This window comes from Equus caballus, chromosome 8 (assembly GCF_041296265.1).
Source record: "Equus caballus isolate H_3958 breed thoroughbred chromosome 8, TB-T2T, whole genome shotgun sequence".
Taxonomy (NCBI): domain Eukaryota; kingdom Metazoa; phylum Chordata; class Mammalia; order Perissodactyla; family Equidae; genus Equus; species Equus caballus.
In genome coordinates this window covers 27,148,345-27,163,517 of record NC_091691.1, presented here as the reverse complement: position 1 = coordinate 27,163,517, position 15,173 = coordinate 27,148,345, and the positions used below count along the sequence as shown (strand labels likewise).

At 49.3% G+C, this 15,173-nt stretch overlaps 1 protein-coding gene across 3 annotated transcripts in view; it reads right to left on the bottom strand.

Moving 5' to 3' along the window:
- TMEM132B (transmembrane protein 132B) overlaps positions 1-15,173 on the bottom strand; it is a 354,765-nt gene that overhangs the window by 171,303 nt on the left and 168,289 nt on the right. Inside the window, exon 1 of one of the 3 annotated variants that reach the window (XM_070275517.1) lies at positions 6,073-6,211. The exons of the other annotated variants lie outside the window; for them this stretch is intronic. The gene's annotated coding sequence lies outside the window, so the exon portion shown is untranslated. Of the gene's footprint in view, positions 1-6,072; positions 6,212-15,173 lie in introns of those variants that run through there. 3 annotated transcript variants of the gene reach the window in all.

Below are 15,173 nucleotides of genomic sequence, written 5' to 3'. Positions count from 1 at the left end.
GGCACCTGGAGGCTGGCAAAGTCAGCCCTGCTGAGAACTCGTTTCAGACGGTGATTTAGACTTGAGAAGATGACAGGGCAGGGCGAGGGGCCGGGAGAGGAGCCCGCTGCGCTGGACCTGCCCAGATGACCACAGAGCACGGGGCACCCCCGTCCAGGTGGCTGAAAACTCGGACACTGAGGACACTGTTGGTCTCTGAGTCCGAAAGAGAACAGGCGCCATCTTGAAGGACAAACGGACAACCTGTGCTGGAAACGCACGTGGTCATGAGAGCGGAGTCCCGGAGGGCGTGAAGATCAGCTCCGAGAACAGAGACGCGCCAAGGGGGATCTTCACGCGGGTTAGGACCGCCCCAGAGCAGCGCATGCGCATTCCCGCGGGGCTGTCTTCCCCTCTCTTGTCTCCCTGCTCAACTTAATCTTTCACCTAAGAAAGTCACGTATTAAGCAAACTATATGTATAACTTTTGACATATCAGAAATTTAACATTTTTACAAGCAAAAGAATGGTTTTAATTATTTCAGTGTTTCTACCACAACAGGCACCTTGAGGTTTTGGTTTTGTTTGTTTTTACTTCCTGGGAGACAGCTAGATAAGCAGCAAAGTCGATGGGGTCCCTGGAAGCAACAGAGAAGGACAGATAAGAATGAGCTTTGCAGCTATTTCTAATGCAATTCTAGAAATTTCTTTTCCACTCCAGCCAAGGCAGCTCTGAGAGTGAGACGCCAGTAGGTTTGCCTCTGCAGGAAGATCCATCAGCCCGTGAAGCTGATCTGGTCCTCAACCGCTCTCCCATGCCTCGACGAGACTGTCACTGTGTGATTCCCCAACCAAATGAGCACTCCTACAACGCAATCATTTCTTCCCTGACTCTACAGACACTTGGCCAGTCTCAAATCACAACGCCTTCCACAGGCAATCTAACGGAGCACATTTCCCCCAAAATTCCCTGTTGGGTCTCCCTTACTCTTTGCTAGCTGTATTGGTTTCCTAGGGGTGTCGTAACAAAGTGCCACAAATTAGTGGCTGAAAACAGCAAAAAGTTCTTCTCTCACAGTTCTGGAGGCCAGCAGTCTGCACCCCTGGCATCCGGAGGGCTGGCGTCCCGGAGCCTCTGAGGTGAGTCTGTTCCAAGCCTCCTCCAGCTTCTGGTGTGGCCAATAATCCCTGGCATTCCCTGGCTGGTAGACACATCTCTCCAATCTCTGCCTCCCTTGTCACACGATGCTCTAGCTGTGTGTCTCTCAGTGTGTCCTCCGCCCTTCTCATAAGGACAGCAGTCATGGATTTAGGACCGTCCCTAATCCAGTATGATCTCGTCTCAACTAGTTACACCTGCATTGGTCTTATCTCCGGATAAGGTCACATTCTAAGGTTCCGGGTGGACAGGCATTTGAGGGGAACATTACACCTTCGGTACAGGCACAGAGACAAAAACAAAAGCAGGAAAGACGAGGATGAGATGAGAGAACAGCAAAGGTTTGGTTCGCTGAAGTACTGGGCGCCTGAGGGGAGAAGAGAGGCCCGGGAACCACAGGCAGCGACACGAGAGGACAACAGGCTGAAGCCCAGCTGAGGGACAGACTCACTCTCCCCGTCAAAGAGAAGCGACTCATTCGTTCAACAAGTATTTATTGCGCCAAGACCTCTTTTGGGGGCTGGAGACACAGAAACGAGGAAAGTCCCTATTCCTAGAGAGTTCCCTTCAAGCAGGGAGAGACGGCGGTAATCACACAACTGAAACATACCGGGCAGTTACCACAGCTCAGCACTGCACCACAAGGGAGCTCTGGGACAGAGTTCTGTCTCTACGATGAAGCCAAAAAGGGAAATATGAGTAAGAAATCGATGGTCCTCCATTTCCTGGAAGAAATTTAAGTTAATTGTCCTGTGATTGTATCAAGGACTGCTGCCAATCCTCCTCTTTTTGCTGAGGAAGACTGGCCCTGAGCTAACATCCGTGCCCATCTTCCTCTACCTTATATGTGGGATGCCTACCAAAGCATGGCTTTTGCCAAGCGGTGCCATGTCCACACCCGGGATCCGAACTGGCGAACTCCGGGGCGCCAAAGCAGAACGTGCACACTTAACCACTGCACCACCAGGCCGGCCCCCTATATTAAGGACATTTTAAGGATGACGACTTGATGACTGGATACCCTGAAACGTTCGCAATTTCTAACGCCCGACCAGAGCTGTCTTATATTGACATCACTTCAGCAGAAGCAGCAAGAATGGTCCACAGGAATCCAGGACGCCTCTCATACAGCCCATCCAAGACACGTACACTCTCTCTCTCTCTCCCTTCTTCACACTTCCCACAGCATTAAGATAAGCAAGTCTAAAGCTCTGCCTTGGCCCCAGACATCCAAAACTAACAAAAAATGAGTGGATCCAGACTAGAGCATGTCTTACTCAGCTGCTTATCTGGTTTTGGTTCATACCATGTGTGGCAGATAAACTCTAGGGTGGTCCACTATGACCCCCAACTCCTGGTAATAATGCCTTTGTGTAATCCTTTCCTCTTGAGCGTGGGTAGGACCTGCGACTTGCTTCTAGCCGATAGACATGGTAAAAGTGACGGAATGCCACTCCATGGTCACAGTCCATTTTATAAGACGTGCTGGCAGACTCACTCTGGAGACCATCTCTCCCTGGTGTCTTTGAAGAATAGGCAGCCATATTGGGAGACCCATGTGGCAAGGGCACAAGGTGGCCTCTAGGAGCTCAGGGAAGCCTCCAGCCAACAGTCAATAAAAATCCAGGGGCCTCAGTCCTACAATAACGAGGAAATAAGCGCTGCCAACAACACGAGCGAGTTTGGAAGCACATCCTCCCTGATCCAGTCCCCAGATGAGCACGCAGCTGAGCCAACACCTCACCTGCAGCTGGTGAGGCCCTGACAGAGGACCCAGCCAAGTGGTGCCCGAACCCCTGACCCGCACAAACTGTGAGATAATAAACGAGGGTTGTTTCAAGCCTGTGTATTTTATGCAGCAATAGATAACAATTACACCATGTTTTAAAACTTCTTATTTGGTGGCTTAAGCATCAGGCAATTTCAAATAAAAATCCAGATTCCTAATATCTCTTGAAAGACCAAAAGATATGACCACCCTGGGCTTACCATGCTGCCCATTAACCACTGGCTTGAGCTGAGCAGCAGCTGCCCCCTCCAGCCAGGGCCAGTGCTCTCCAGGTCACCACAGCCCCCACCCCTCCCTACTGCCTCCCTGACATGGAGGCTGTGTCCGTTGCCTCTCATTATGACATTTGCTCTATAGTTTTTCTCTGAGTTGAGTCAGGAGGAGATGGAAAGACTTCTTGTGTCCACATGTGTGTCCATTCTTTTCTCATATGGTCTTCTTTGGTCATTTCTGTTGCCAGCCTGGTCAGTGTAGACCAGTGGCTCTCAATCGGGGCAACAGCACCCCCTAGAGGGCATGTGGAAAGAAGCAGGGGCCGATGACTGGAGGCTGGGGACACTCCTGGCATTTAAAGGACCAGGGCCAGGATGCTAAATGCCCTGCTGTGCACAGAATAGTCTTGCCCCACGCCAAACGCCAGTGGTTCCCCTACTGAGAAACACTGCAGACATCTGGTTTTCTCAGCCTCTATCTAGGTGATGCACACCCACCGCCCCCAACACAAATGCCTGTGAAGTCTTTCCCCAGCAAACTAGACCCCAAGGTGGAGCTTCAGACACCCTCTAACTGCTCTGCCCTTGTCCCTGTGCAGAGCGCATGCTTATTTTCCAGTGCTAGTGAACACAACAGGAAGCAACTTCCTACAAATTCTGGTTGTTCCGTGTCATGCTCATGAAGCCAATTCCTGTCTCAGTTTCAAGTCCATAATTGTCCCACCACTGGGACGTCCACTCACTCCTTTGTACAGCCCCAGGGTTGGCTCCCGCCATGAACATCAGTCCATCTCAGGTCACATCTAAACATCTAATGTGACGCAAGTCTCCCCCAACACAGAAATCTCCCTCCTCTCTGGATCCCAAACATTGCTCTCGATCGTCGTGCCCCAGAGAGTGAAGTTAATGACACTGTGTGCCTCTCTGACAGCAAAACTTTTCAATGCACACACACGTGCACACACACATGCATGCACACACACACACACACAGACACACACACACACCCCGTGAGCAGCACTTGGCAAGGGGCAGGCGAGTAGATACTTTCTCAGGGCCCAATACACAAGTTCTCATGATTCGATTAGTACATCGATGTTGCTCTGTGGGAACCTAGGATTAGTAAATGCAGAGTATCAAGAACTGGAAATGCTTTTGAAATGAACCCGATTTTGAAAGCAGACAGTCTCGGAGCTTTAGGATACAAAATGTGACTGAGGAGTATTTGATTGAATTTAAGATCCATTTGCTGAGTATCTCTTACACATCAGGCATTAGCCACCTACTAGTGAAGATAAGAGGACAGATTTTGAAGCTACACTTCTGGCTTAAAACCTGGACCCCAGGTGTGTGTGACCTTGGGAAAGTCACTTAACCTCTTTGTGCCTCTGTTTTTCTCATCTGTAAAATGGGACTATTAATAATAGTACCCACCTCACAGTGTCATTGCAAGGATTCAGTGGAGACAGTATATACAAAATGCTTAGAACAGAGCGTGGCATATAAGGACTATATAGTGTTCACTATGCTGGTGGTGGTGAAAGGGGCGCCCAGGGGGCTGTCTCCATAAACCAGCCCAGCTCTGACTGCTGACATTCCCCTGGTCCTGAAATGCTTCCGGGACGAAGGGAGAAGTGCAGAAAAGCTGTTGTAAGAGTCAGCCAGCAAGCTCCCAGCCCTGGTCTCTCACCACAGAAGACCAAGGGGACTAGTAGAATCTCCCCGGCATCCGTGCCCCTCTCCCAGCGCAGCGCCTGCCCGGCATCCATGCCCCTCTCCCAGTGCAGCGCCTGCCCGGCATCCGTGCCCCTCTCCCAGCGCAGCGCCTGCCTGGCATCCATGCCCCTCTCCCGATGCAGTGCCTGCCCGGCATCTGTGCCCCTCTCCCAGTGCAGCGCCTGCCCGGCATCCGTGCCCCTCTCCCAGCGCAGCGCCTGCCTGGCATCCGTGCCCCTCTCCCGATGCAGCACCTGGACTTCCTGTCGGGAGCTGCACATGCTCAGTCCAGGTAGTTCAGGTTGAGCTGACTCCACCCTGGGCTTTAGGGATTGGTAAGTATGTGGCCAATCACAGGATTGTGTCCTGGACAGGGTGATTGGTCCAAGAAGGAAACACATGACCCAACCGAACCAACCAGAATATCCCATCCCCTGGCCACAGGTGACTGGTTCACAAACAGACCTGTGACCCAAGACTTGTCAGGGAGAGTTGAACCCAGCTCTCTTTTCACTAAGGAATAAGTGTTGTAAAAGTCCACCACCTGCCTGAGAGTGAAACAGACAGAGGAAAGCAGAGGTAGTAGGTAGAAAGAGATGGCTGTCTGGCCACACTGCCTGAACATCTGGATCCAGCCAGATCTGAGGCTGTCCTTGCACTTTTCAGTTACATGAGCCAGTAAACTCCCTTTAAGCCACTTTGAGCTAGGTTTCTTCTATCTTCAGTTGAAAGTGCACTGACAAAAACAGCCAGGCTCTGACATTTATTCCTCTCAGAGGGCCAAATAAAATCTTCCCAAAGTTCACATAAGATACACACATAAAGTTACCCCACGTAATCCAAGGACAAGAGAACAGATGGCGGAAGGATGTTCAATATTTCAACCTTCCTTCTGAGTACGGAGAGCAAATACTAAATAAAGGGAATCTACAGGGACAATCAGAGCTGCTCTCCCTTCATCAGATCCACCACATCAATAATAAATACTAAGAAAAAAAGCTATGGTATAAAAAACTCAATTCATAACTCAAAAATAAACTTGACCTTTTATGGAATTAAACTCACTTTCCATCAAACCCACCATTTATAGAATGTTTGGCGATATAAATTTTCAAACACCTAGTAAAGAATCATTTCATTATACCAATTTAAGCATTCTGTGAGCCACAAGGAATTTTTTCATCTCATCTCCCACTCAGACACAATGAAGGGCTCACCTGATGCACTGGATATTTCTTGCCCGTGAAGACACATCAGTAACCCAGGTACTCACAGTTACCAAGAAATACACGCACACACACTCAAATTCATTTTCACTTTATCTACCATCCAGAGTATGACGACACAGTTATTTTTAGAACACAGAACACAGAACACAGAACTTTCTTCTAAGTCCCAGACGCACAGCCAAATGAACACTTGAAATCACTGTTAGAGGCCTCCAAGGAAAGTCAAACAACACATCCAAACTGAACTCAGGATCAACCCACCCAAGAATGGAGGCCAAACCACCTTACTTCTCTTGTCCTCTTTGACAAAGGACCACTGTCTCAGTCCATGCCGGCTGCTACAACAAAATTCTACAGACTGGGTGGCTTAACCAGCAGAAATTTATTTCTCACAGTCCTGGAAGCTAGGAAGTCCCAGATCAAGGTGCTGGCAGCCTCGGTTCCTGCCTGGTGAGCCCCCTCCTGGTCTGCAGACGGCAGCCTTCCGCTGTGACCCCACGTGGCAGAGAGCAGAGAGAGGAGCCGCTCTCTTGTGACTCTTCTCACAAGGGCACTAATCCCATCGTGAGCTTCCTCCCTCATGACCTAGGTACCTCCCAAGGGCCCCACCTCCAAACAGCCATCGAATTGGGGATTAGGGTTTCAACACAGGAATTCGGGGGAACCAAACGTTCAGCCCATAACGAGCACCACCCACCGAATTGCTCACACCAGAACCTGGCGATCAGCCTTGACACCCCCTTTCTGTAACTGCCTCCCGTCAGGTCCATCAGCAGGTTGCGTTCCTCTCTCCCTGTGCACTGCCATCGTCCCCGTGTGCATCACTGCAAGAAGCCAGGGCGACCTGCTCAAAATCCTGCGCTGCCGAAGTTCCAAGCTTAACCCTCTTCACTGGTTTCCACCGTTGTCAGGAAAAGCCCAAATCCCACAAGACCCCACACACTCTGGACCCTGACTAAGAGATCGCGAGATGCCTAAGGGAGGGGGCGGCTGAGCTAAGAGCTTAGCGGCTAAAAGCATGGACTCTGGAACCAGCCTGCCTGGATTCAAATCCCGGCTCTACCATTTATCTGCTCTGCAAGCTGCTTAACCTCTCTGAGCCTCAGTTTCCTCATCTATAAAACTGAATCACAGTAGCCATCTCCTGGTGCCCTGTGAGGACTGAGTTGTAAGCACTTAGCAGGTACTGTTTCAGTTCTCTCTCTGGGCTCACGCTCTGTGCTTTCCCACGAGTCCTTCTTGGCTCCTTAGAAGCGCCAGCTCTCCTCCCTGGCCAGCCTGGTCATTCTGTTCCTCCTGCAGGTCCACTTTCTCGCCTTCCATCCCTCTGCAGTGGCACCGGAGGACAACTGTGGACAGCACCACGAGAGGCTCCCCATCCTCCCCCGGGCTTCCAGTTGGGGTCAACCAAGAGAAGGCATGGCAGGAGAGGAGATGGTGAGAGGAGAGAGGGCACAGTCACACCCTGGCTCCTCTGCTTGGGAAGCTGGCAGGGAACACAGCTCCTGTGGGCAAGCCCTGCCCCCAACTTCTGCCCTCACGGGGTCCCTTCCATTCCCCTCCCTGCCCTCGCCTCCTGGGTTGGGGGGGGGAAACTGCCTGCCGCTGTTACTCATCCCTGGGTGCTTCACAGCCCCTGGCTGCCTCCCTTGACCCTGCCCCGCCCTTAGTCAAAAGCCCCTTCCTTAAATTCTCTTTGGGGCGTGCCAGCTCTTCCCCACTAGAACCCCGACTGGTCCAGGTCTTTGCATTTACTGTTCTCTATGCCTCAGACCTTTTCCCTCACCCCGCCCCCCACCCCCAATTATCTGGACCGTTCCTATCCATCCTTCAATTCTCAACTTAACCAACACCTCTTCCGGGAAGGCTTTCCAGGTGCACAGGACTAGGTTAGTGTTTTCTTTAATTGCACCTTGATTTTTCCTTGCCAGCACTTATCACAACTAATATTAAATAATGATCTGCGTAAGTTTTGATATACATATAGTCCCCAGACTGTAGGATGCATAACAGCAGAGACCACATCTTGCTTGTTTTTATTATATCCCCACTTCGCACAATGCTCTGCACACACTCGGTGCTCAATGCACACTTGTCGGGTTGATCAGTGGAATGATGAAATGCAGCAGGTCCCTGCAATTGAAATGACCAGGCTTTATTCAACACAGGAAGAAACAAAGCAGAGCAATGTCAGAGGCAAAGCCACTTTCGTTGCTCCACCTAAAGCAGATGCTTTCAGAAGATGTACACGCCTGCCATCTCTCTGATACCAATCCGGCTGCTGATTACAAAGACTCTCCAGTCAAACTTTGGGGTGGAGCCTACGCAGCAAATCACAGCACAGAGGCAGGCTGAGGGAAGCGACGCTGGCACGGGTGTTGAGGCCCCAGGACTAAGTCTGGCCCCTGCTGTGAAACTGCTCTGGAGAAAGTATTCACACGCCCCCGAACACACAAGTGGGTGGATGCAGAACCAAGGTCTGGAGCCCTGTGGTCCCGGGTCCCAGCCCACGGCTCCTCCCAGGACCAGGCGAGCTGGCGGCACCCATGTGGGCTTCGAATCCTCATGGCTGTTTGTCAGGTGAAGTGCCCCAAACCTCTCCCAGTGCCCGAAAAAGCGGTGTAACAGAGGAGTTAAGAGCAGGTCTCCAGACCCCAATGCCTGGGCTCAAAGCCAGGTTTTGCCACTTTACACCTTTGCAACCTCACACTAATTATTTCAGCCTCTTTGGGACTCAGTTTCCTGTCTGTAAAATGGGGATGATAGTACCCACTTGGTAGCCTTGAGCATGAAATGAGTGAATGTATTTACATCACACAGCACAATGCATACGGCAGGCAGCTAATACACATCGCCTCTTCTGTCCTTCTAACCATGACCAGCCTAACGGTCCCCACGGGACTAACGGTCCGCCGTTGGGTAGGTGGAAATCTGATTCCACTTGGCTGCCACCTCCCGCCACCCCGTGGATGGACTCCACGGGTGTGACTCCAATACGCCGGACTTTCGGTCCACAAACTCAAGAAACAGCATTTTCTCTATTTTCTAAAATTCAAATTAATTTCTATTCTCAGCCCCATTTGGCCAGGTTCATTTAAAAAATAAAAGCTCCCTTCCTGAGGTTTTCTATCCCCTTTCAGGGAGAGACGAGGAGTGGGATGGTTCTGGGATTCCGTGTATGGACAAAGATGGGGAGGGAGTAGAAAGCTACTAGGATTTCTGTCATTTATCCACATGTGGCGCCCCTGAGATATCCAAAATGGCAGCTCCCGTGCCCCTCAGGTCAGTGGGGGGAGAGGGGGTGGGGGTGTCTCTGCCACTTCTCTGCCAGGCTTGGAACTAGGAAACCTTCTAGAAAGTTGCCCATGTCCCATCTACTCAGCCCCATGGTTGTGAGTTCAAGTTTCTCCAGGAGCCAGGCAGGTAATATAAAGGTGAGTAGGTGGGCAGGTAGATATTGGGGCGAGCTGGTCACTGACACTCACACGCCCCAGTCTAAGGGGGGCACCCTCTGCCCTCAGCCTGCAGAAGTAGCCCTCTCTTGACCAGACCTTCCGTCTGCGCAGGGCTGCCCGGTACGCAGTGTGACCGCATCCACTGAACTGCAGAAGGGTCTGCAGCCCGAGGCCCCTCCGTGGGGGCATCCTCCGAGGGGTTTCTGCCCTCTCATCGCCCCCACGAGCCTCCTCGGGGACAATCTCTCTCCATTTACTCAGTCCCGGAACACAGACTCCAGAAACCACCCTTGACACAGTGAACTTATCAAACACATCCGCACACACATACTCTGCACAAACACACACCCTGTTCTTTGGTAAATCCCTGCTTTAATCCTGCTGTGAAAAAATGACTCATTAGTTCAGGTCCTAAGGTTGAGAAGGAGGAAGGGTAAGCACCAGTTGCCTATTGACGTAACTGTCTGAGGGACATACAAAGGACCAAGGAGACCAAGCTTCAGTTGACACTGTCTTCCTTGGCCTCCCCCCAAGGGAAAAGTCCATCCTCTGCACACAGACCAGAGACCCACCTGTCCTTTCTGAATGACAACCAGAGAACACATTGAGGTGCCTGCGTTCTAGGGTCCAGAATTTCTAGCTGTGTTTATAAAATAAGTTCCAACATAATAGACAAAGATTTGGAAAATGAGAAGCAAAAATATTTTTAATCCTCCTATCAAAAGAGAGACTTCCTATGCAACAGGTCAGGGAAAAAAAAGGCAGTTACCATAAAGAGACCAGATATCTGTCTGGGATATTCACAGCCACGGATAATGTAGCTGGGGGGTTCAGGACGTCTTTCTTAGGCAACGTCTCCCCCCGTACCTCAGACTACTTAACTGTGTGCCATCACTTCAGAAACAGCCTTCAGAGACAGCTTCTAAATATTACACAGCCGCAGGAATATAAGTCAAAGAAGCCCTAGTCTTAGCGAGCTGGAGGTTTATTTTAAACTTGGCTAACAGCTCCCTGCGTGATATTAGCCAAATCATTGCACTGCTCAGTAGGACCCCAAAATAGCGCCCCCAAGCCGCGTTCACTTGGTGAACTGTTCTTATCTCTGCAGATGCAAAAACTCAGTCAGACACTACTGGATCCAGGAAAAACCGCCTCCTTTCTGTTCCTCCTAAAAGCCAACATTCTTCCCAGCGCAGAGCTCCGCAGGGGCTGTTCCCTCTCCAGCGCTCCTGTAGCTCTTCGGTTGTGCCTGCCTCACTTTATTCAGCCACTGCGCTCATTGGTGTACCTTGTCTTGCATCCACCAACATTTTAAATTGCAACAAACAAATCATTAAGTCGAGAACAAAAATGCAACAAAAAATGCAATAAACCACTAAGTAAAAAACAAAAAATGCAAAAGCAAGCAGAATCTACTAATTTGCTCATCTGTGGTAGGCATTTTGTCCCTAGCTGGCAGTGCCACCAAATGACTTTCAATACACCACTCCCCAATTCAAAAGAGAGCAACAGCCCCAGTGCTGGCCCACGGCCAGACCAGATTTGGCCAGGCATTTTTTCTCCCCACCTTACGTCCCTCCCACTGTGGGGCCATCTGGACTTTGCTCCACTCAAAATCAACAAGTACTCCAGTACTCGTTTCGTTCAGAAAATATGGGCCCCATAAACACCAACACACCAGGAACTTCTCTGTGCCTCCCCTGCTAGAATATAAGCCCCATGAGATCAGAGAACTACATCCTCCCCCACTATAGTCAGTGCAAAAACAGTACCTGACAAACGGGATACATGCAAATATTTGTTCAATTAATAAACTGACGAATCTCCGACAAGAGAAATATTGTATGACACTGACCTGCCTGCCATGGGTTAAACTAAAAATATGCTATTAAGATCCTGGCACTTCTTGGAACCTCGTTTAAATCAATTGGTCATATTTTTTTAGTTGCCAAACCTACTATAAAGAACAGGAAAATCACACTAATAAAGCCATTTTTCCCTGGGAAACTGTAGCTTGAGAGTTACATTAGGTCTGTGTCCAACACAGATTTTATCAGCATCTGTTCTCAAGTGACATAGAACCTTCTGGTTCCCTGTCAGTAAAAAGGCTCCTTCTGGACGGAAAGCACAAGGTGCAGTGACCACCCCACTCAGGTCCATCAGGCAGCCTCCAGGAATCCTTGGGAGGATGGGAAACAAACAGCCATGAGGATGCTCGGCAGGGCTTCCCTCAAGAGACCAGAGATGGGAAGCAAAGAGCCAGAGGCCAGGTCCCCTCCCCCTGGACAGCTTAAGATGCCAAACACAGTTCTTATCCCATCAGATGCTGTCAGGAAGAACAGAGAGAAATAAAGGACCAAGCATTCATCTCCCCAAGTTTTAAAATGCTGGCAATTCATCCAATTTTGTAAATTCTCAAAATTAAATGTTAAAAAAAATGTTTTAACTGATAGTGCCGTGTTTTCAGGATGTGGGATAGACACTCCTCTCCCTAAGAGGACATGAGAGAATTTTAGGTGGTAGGACAAGGACATAATATTAAATAATTGTTTAAAAAATTGAAGAAGAGAGTTTCTAATCTTTGTCCACTGTTTTGATGAAATCTGGTGGAAAGTGGCAGTGGAGTGTTCCTGTCTGTAACGACCTCTAACAGTTGCAAACCTCCTCTTTAACAGAAAACAAATGAGCCTCAAAATCAAGGCATTTTACAGCCTCCAACCGTCTAGCTTGAACGTTGTAACACTGGCTATTGTGTATCGTTATTGTTACAGCTGACTTCTATTTATGGCCAGTGATACTGATTTTCCATTTGTAGAAGAGACATAAAGTTTCTGTTGCAGGTAAATTTACTTTAGTAAAAACATGAGCTGATTTAGAGAATAATATTAATTGAACAGTAGCACTGCTGATGTGAACATGTGGTAGAAAAAGTGAAATCAGACGGGAAAGAGACAGTGCCGACTGCTCAGTCCCAGAGGTCAGGATCCCCAAGGTGAGATATGTTTAGAGATAAACCCATTACTGTCACAGCTACACATTAATATGAATGAGTACCAGAAAAAAGGAAAACCAGAAAGTCAAGAGATTGATCTTCCACCAAGGGAATGATATAAAGTTTTCTTTTGAGATAAATTTATTGCCTAAAAGAAAAAAGGGCATCATTTGAAATGAAAATAGTAAGGGAAAAGATTTGGGGTGGGGTGTAGGTATGGGCACACCGGGACCCTGGGAAAAGGCAGTTCCAGAGACGACCTGAACCAGCCCCTACAGGCAGCCTCACACTCTACTGCAGCCCTGCAGCTGCCCCCCAGGGTCTTTGAGCTGCGAATCAAAGAAGCAATTCTCTAGCCAGGAGGCGGCTTCCCTGTCCGGCTCAATTCAGCAGAGCAGTTGGCACCTCAATCTGAGATTCTGCTCCAGGCTGGTTTCGCTCAACAGCTCAGATGAAAAAGGAAAACGCACCAGGAGGAGGAATCAAGCTGCTAAGAAAGATCCCAGCGTTTATCTTCGGTTGTCAAAAACGCTGCTGTGGAACACACAGCCCCCTATCTTCACCTGTCCACCTCCCGTCTGTCTCCACTGCTGCCGATTCATGGAGAAGCTGAGAATGGGAAGCCACAAAAAGGATTTTCAAGCAGAGAGAAGGCAAAGAAAACAGACTTTTTTAAAAAGAAAAACACCCACAACTTCCACAAATTTAGACTGAGCTGGAATAATTTGATGAGTAGTTCAACCCTGAAACACAGTTCAAGAATAATGTTATTGAACTGAGCTTGATGTGATTTCCTGGCATCCGATTACAGCAATCCAACCATACATCTTCATAGACTTTTGAACTTTTTCAAGCGCCTCTCCATAAGGTTACATCTCAATTAAGCTAATGGCTTTATGATAAGAAACTGAGGCTCAGAGAAATGAAGTGACCTGAGGAAGGCTCTAAAGAGCCAGGACCAGAACTCAGATGTCAAAGTGCAAGGTGTCTTCTCTTTCCGCCAGCCCATGTCATGGTTGAGAAGGCAGTAAGAATGCACCTTCTTCATGTTCTTGCACCAAGGCTCCTGTTCAGAATCATCACTCAGTGTCCTGGGACCATGTCTTGGAATGAAAGAAATAAAACCGAGTGATCTCAACTAGAAAAAGAGAGACGCTGAACTGACTCCACTGAGAAACCACACTTGCCTTAGAAGAAAACATGAACCATATCTTACTTTTGTCTGTGTTTTAGGGATCTAAAGATATTGGTGTATGATAAAAATTATTTCTGTTTAATACAAAATCATGTGATAATAACCTGAAAAGTCAAACACTCAAGGGAGGATGTACGTTAGAGTACTACAAGCAACAGAATTCATTCTGGCCAGCCTACAAGAAAGAGGTTTATAGGGTAGATATTGTGCATCTCATAAAATGGACGGGAAGGCTGGAAACCCAAGTCTAGAAATAAGCCCAGATCCACGGCAAGCAACTGGCAGGACCCCCCACAGAGCACCTGATCAGAATCCCCAGAGCCCACCCCACACTCCCACTCCAGCTGGCACCAAACATCACATGTACCTGGGGTCTATAGTCATTGCACTTCCCATTGGTATCCAGAGAGAATTTCCCTCAGTAGCAGATGACCAATTGGCAGGAGGGACCTATGTCTGTGCTCAGCTCAGTCCTTGTGTGACTTGACTTGCACACATGCACACACACATGTACACAGAAGCATGCGCAGACATGTGATCACACATGTACACACGTGCGCACACACATGCACAATAGCAGGCACTTAGGAAGCACCTCCTAGCCCCCGCCCCTCAGCCCACCCAGTTTCAGCACTGCCGTCGTGGACAGCTCCACGTGCCTCTACCAGTGGCCTTCACCAGAGTGTTCTCTGCTTCTCTGCTGTTTTCTCCCAGTTACAACCCCCAGGGCCACCTTCAACCAACTAGGATGGAAGTCAGTAGATAAATGCTCCAGCTTCCCCATCTTCCAGTGGGACAGTTCTGAGGTGCCTTCTACACAGTTCTGAGGAGGGACCTCAGCGGGATGAAGCCCCAGGGACTCACCAGCACACCTTTATCAGCTTCTCTTCCTTCCCTGTCTCACTTCCCCATCCTCACACTTCTGGCTTCTGGCATCACCTCCCAGGTAAACTCCCTGCACCCCAGTTCCTTGTCTCTGGATCTGCAGGGGGCCCACATGGACATCCGGCATGTACTTGTGCACCATGCAATATTAGTATGGAAGGAGGGTGGGGCCTTGGGCCCCCAGCAGGTGGGAAGTTATGTGGAATCTGAACCCCTCAATGTCTTCAGAATGGGCTAAAGAGACCTGCTTGTGATTCCCCTGAGCTGGGACAGAGTTAAGGCAGAGTTTGGTTTTATGCTACGGTGTGCTTAGCAATGAGGATGACACACAAAATCCATGCCTCCTTTCTCTCTCCGTATCTCTTGTACATGTAAGAGTCTCATCAGGAGAACAGGGACAACTCTGAGCATTTAAAACAGAGCAAAGTTAATCCAGAGAAGGGCTGACTCAGTTATGTGTATCTGAGAAGCTCGATCAAGATTAGCACTGCAGAAAATTGCAGAACCCCAGGCTAGAAGAACAGAAGGAGGGAGTAGCCTTCTCAGAGCCAGGGGCCAGGGC